This window comes from Halyomorpha halys, unplaced genomic scaffold, assembly GCF_000696795.3.
Source record: "Halyomorpha halys isolate HHAL.00 unplaced genomic scaffold, Hhal_1.1 Scaffold531.1, whole genome shotgun sequence".
Classification (NCBI taxonomy): domain Eukaryota; kingdom Metazoa; phylum Arthropoda; class Insecta; order Hemiptera; family Pentatomidae; genus Halyomorpha; species Halyomorpha halys.
Genome location: NW_027111171.1, coordinates 449,617 through 455,282, shown reverse-complemented (window position 1 = coordinate 455,282; position 5,666 = coordinate 449,617).

Genomic DNA, 5,666 nt, shown 5'->3' with positions numbered 1-5,666 from the left:
TCAGTAGTGAATGATTTTCTCATTGTTCTTTTTTGACCAAAAATGTGCCAGTCAGGCAAAAACTAAAAATTGATTGCTTTATAACCTATAAGATATAATAATAATTAATTAACTGGAAGATTATTGATTGACCGTGTATATAGATGAATGGAATATGGTCCGAGTGCGGTAAAAAAAAACAACTCAAATAGTAGATAATTATACTACCTTTTTTTACCGCACCCGGACCATATTCCATTCAATAATTAATTAAGTATTAGTATGCAATAATGATAGGATATAATAAGATATTATAGTATCTTATATCTAGTTTCAGTTTTAAACTCATTTCTTATAAAAGAAAATTATACTTGAATCATCAGAACCAACCGCACATGATGGATGCCAACTATCTCGCTGAACTATAAAACCTGTCGATTTGATTACATAAACTTCATGATGCCAAGGGCAGCTGACAGTTTAAAAACCCGCTGAGATAATTGCTGAATGAGCCGCTAATGAAATATAATGGGCCCTTTCTTAGGGTAATTAATGAAGGCCGATCCAGCAGTGAAACCGATCGGGTATTCTCAATGTCTTCCTAACATCTGACAGAATACTTTGGTTATGGCTGATGAGTGACAGTGAGAAATTATATCCAAATATTGAAGCGCTTCTATAAAATGAGCAGTTGGGAGATAAATAAATTTAAATAAATCAAAACAAATTATTTTCTTAAGTTTATTTTATTATAACAAGACACGGAAAGTATTTTAGAGAAAAATTTTAATCATGATGGATGAAAGAAATGTAATGTAGATTAGAAAATAAAAGATATTCATATTATTTTTCTCCAAATGTAAAATAAAATGCTTTCAGTTAATGTTAATTTAGATGTGTTTTGACTATTCAGAATGATTCATAACGCGTATTGTTCCCTGATGTTATAACCGAAGGACAAGCTGCATAATATTAATAAAAGTTATATATTTAAAAAAATACATACATGAAGCACTACCGGCAGTCAATTAGGCGATAGTTGACATTTTGTTAGATTTAGTTCCGCATTTAATGGATTTGATCTTATTATTCCATAACCGAAACTGACTAAATTACACGCTTTATCATGCTTAAGATATCAATCATCACTGTACCTAAAACTGATAATTGCAGCTGTATCGTGGTTTATTTTATTTTTATTAAATAAATAAAGTGTTATAATTATGTTACGAACATGAATAAGAAATTTATACAAAGTTTTTCCACAAAAATATTTGTTTAAATTATGACGTTCACGTTCGAAACCTGCCATCAATCTTTTAACTGCAATAAATTTTAAATATTAATGTTTTATATATTTTTTTTAATTAACTACTTTTACCATTATATGATAAACGGACTTCATATTTTAATAAACTTAATAATCTTTTTATGAAGAAGAGTCTTATGGAAATAAACTGGATTTAGTGAATGACACAATTCTTCCTTATTAAAATACAATAGTTTATTTCATATCATCAGCAACGTTTCAACATCAATTTGATTGTAATAATCCAGAAATTTTTGATATAGTCAAGAATAGTAGGAATAGAAAAATAATTGAATCAGTACATATTACAAAAAACATTGACAAAGCAATCAATTATAAAACTGATACAAAAACATTAGGCACACATTATATGGATATTATAAATAAATTAGCGTTTTAGTTTTTATGTGTTTTTTTTTATATAATTTAGAATTAATTCAGTAAAAGTGTTTATAATTATAAAAGAAAACAATGTTATATAATAAATAGAATACAAATGGTTTTAGAAAAATTGTTAATGTTAGCTTTCATTGTTCATCTTTGTGGTAATGGAGGTAGGAGAAGAAAAAAATTATTTTATAGTCTATATGTTGTTATCATAATGGAAGATAACCTTCAGGAAGGTAATTATTCTCCTAAAATGTATGACTAGTTTCAAGTTTTATTCATTAAATGACATTAATATTATTATATATTAGCAAGAATGACAATAAAGGAGAAAATTATATGTTATATATAGGTTTTTGTTATCAAGTAAATAGTTTATAAATAGTTCTTTGAGTGTATATGATATATTAGTGTTGTTGTAAGCGCATGTTTATGGTATTGTTGAATTTGTTTTTTTAGCTGCCTGAAGATGGGGAAAATCTCCCGAAACGTTGCTGATGATATGAAATAAACTATTGTATTTTAATAAGGAAGAATTGTGTCACTCACTAAATCCATATTTTAATGTTTTCCTTAAAAGAAATTTCTTGTTTATTAACGGTTCCCCAGAAAACACTAAAATTAACTTAGTGCCCAAGTTAATGAAAATTTAGTATATTCAATTTTATGATGAGTTTAATTTTTATAATTGTAAATATATTAAGGGATTTTTGTTATTGTTGTCGTTTTTTTTTCTTACTCTGCATTAATAATAACATTATTAGTTCATACATACACAATATAAGAAGTTTATTATGTATACTTTAGTGCGTCTTTTTTGTTGTTATTGAAATATCTCAGCTTGAATAGAACAGAAACATAAGCACGAATTTTTCAGGGAATGGCTGATTATATTTTGATTGTTGATGAACCAAATTATTAGCAACAGCATTAAACCATAACTTATATATAGCTAACATTTACGAGTAAATTAACGATTTTACAGATAATTAAAATAATTTGGGAAATTCCTGTTTATGTTAATGTAAATAAGGGTCCTCGGGGTTATGCCAATATTCCACATTTTCTGACATTGGCTGACAAGAAGGGTAGGATTATGACAAAGAGTTTGAAACGGACTTTCTCTACTTCTGATAAATAGAAGTATAAAATAAATTGAGTGAAAAGGCAGAAAGATGAGTATTATCAATAAAAGACTGAATAATATTTTATGAATGCGACGCGCAAACCCTTAGGACTTTTACACACGTTATTTATATTTATTTTTTAAGATCCCCTTCTTGGTAATTTATTTATATAATTTAACTCGTTAAGGTAGGAACGGTCCTGACTTTTTCGCACGTAATGTTCTGGTTTTACTAAACATTTTAAAATAGGGAACTGTTTTATTTTTTTTAATATTAACGTTAGGTTTGCCAATATTGAATTCCTCCAAACCCTAGACACTACATGATTTAGATTAAAAGTTATATAACCTATATTGATGGAAATTGTAATATACTTCAATTTTGTTAAAAATATAAAACAGGTCACTGTTTACCTCTTCTACTCTTCCTCTCCCCAAGCTTAAGCCGACTTTTAAGGACATAATGGTTGTATCAAAGAACATAGGGGAGGTCACTTGTTTATTTTTTGAGTGTTTGACTTCAATATCTAATTTGACTGGATTATCCCAAACGTACTGCATGACGTGCCATAATATAATGTATTAACTAATGTTTCAAATATATATGATAAAATAGAGCAACGTAAGCGATTTTGATTAAGACTCGTGTTTGATAGCTAAATATCGAATGAGTTTTCTTTGCGTTTCGATAGCTACTCAGAGTTCGTCACACGACAAATACTGTCATACAGCAGCTCATGGTTTGACATTTAGATCAGACAACAGAACTCAAATTTATAATCCAGTTCGAGCAAACATTGTCACTAAAGAGAATTCTGTGTGGTATGTCCTTGTATCTCACAGTAAGGAAAGATACTATTAGACCTTTTGCAACAGATGCTTTCTTTGAGTACGATTAATGTTTCAATAGACTGTGCATTTGCAAACAGCCGTTTAATATGACAAAGGCAAGTAGCTAACTCATTATGTTTTTCCGATAATACTCCATTGGCCACGAATATACGTTTGGATACAATACAGTATATGTGGAACATGAATTGGTTTCACAAGGTGGTTAAAAAATGTCAGTTTCAACTATACTACAACCTAGGCGTTGGTGAGAGGTGCCCAGCCAAGGGCGCAAGTACAAAAATGGTGCCAAAGTCCCTTTTTTTTGACTGGAGTAATTTATCAAGTAATACAAATTTTCAAATTTAGGTTCAGTGTTTCTTTAATAATTATATTGTTTTTATATTTAAACAATTTTACAAAAAATCCAAAAAAAAATTCAGAGAGCGAGCAGATTTATCAAGCTCACCAAGGTCTTGCTACGGTCCTGAGTACAATTAGTTTCTCTAAGTAAGAAATACAATTTTTTAACGAAAGATTATTAAAGAAAGTGAGAGGATCATGCTTAATTGCCAAGTTTTCCTGTAATTCCTGGAAGAACTCACTCTTATGAGTTGTAAAAATTGTTTAAAGCAAAATGTCTGAATCATGTGCTTATTGCTCATGTCAGAATCAGGAGATTATTGCTTGAAATAATGCCTTAATTTGCATAAAAGTTAAATAAATCGCCAAATTATAGGTATTTTGTTACTGTTATGACATAAAACGAGTGAAAAAAGTCATAATAAAAAACAATAATTGAATTGAAACTGTTAAAAAAGTAAAATATATTATTCATAAAAATCTTGCCGTAAAATTCTAAAAAAAATTATTTTATTCTTTAAGATAAAGAATTACTTTAGAAAGTTAGGAGGTTGTGCTCCATCAAGTTTCACTACTAAATCCTGAAATTACACAATTTAAGGACATTGCCATTTTTTTTATAATTTCATGAATTGATTTAATCTAATAATTTCATTTTAGGATTTCATACTGAAATGAAAAAGAGAGTGGGACAAGCCCATATCACAATTACTCAGGTAACTCATATTGCAATCAAGCCGGGGCCCTTACTGAGTTCATATTTTCTATGAAATAATATATTTAGCTCCATTCATAATGTGAACTTTTCAGGCTACTACGGGTAAGTACGGGCTATAAATCACATCTAGACCAAAATAAATTTAATGCCTACAAAAGATCAGATGAAGGGAATATTTTCTTATGTGCCTCACAAAAGGTTTAAAAGCCAGGGCAAATTATACATTTTTTTCTCTCAGTGAGCACGCGTATACGACTGTACGACTCCGAGGAGTTTTGGTCTTAGGAGTACATGGCTTTCCGCACAGCCCCGCATCACATAGTTTGAGCCGAAGGTTATGAGTACACCAAAGTGAGTACGTGCTCAGCTGAGTACGGGCATTGTATCGATGTCGCCCCGTACCGAATGAACCGACTGTCTGCTCTCCTCCAGTTGGTCTTTATTTATCTACCTTCTTCAAAGTTGTTTACTCTTTTACTTGATTTGAATTAGTGATTTCACGTTTACTTGTTTATCCACTTCTTTTTACCTTTTACTTTTTAAGACAAATGGATTATCCCAGAACGATTGCTTTACTTTCTCTCTTAGGGTATTACCACTATCATCCTTTGATATGGAACCCCAGAAATATATTTTATCATAATTAAAAAAAGAATATGCTAGGAAAAATATCATTAAAAAAGGGGGAGAAATGTCTGTCCTCATAAATTTTATCTAATAAATTTAACTTCATTATATATTATTATACATGTCACGTATGTATTATATTCTGATTGCATTTTAATCTTTATCTGATATCTGATTCATGAGTAAAATTAAAATTGGGGTTTTATTCTATAATTCCCAGCGGATTAACCGACTATGTTTTCATGATAAGTGGGATTCTACTGTAGTTGCCGTACAATCTTAAATAATTATTTTTAAAATAATTATAAATAAATACACAATTGCTCTTA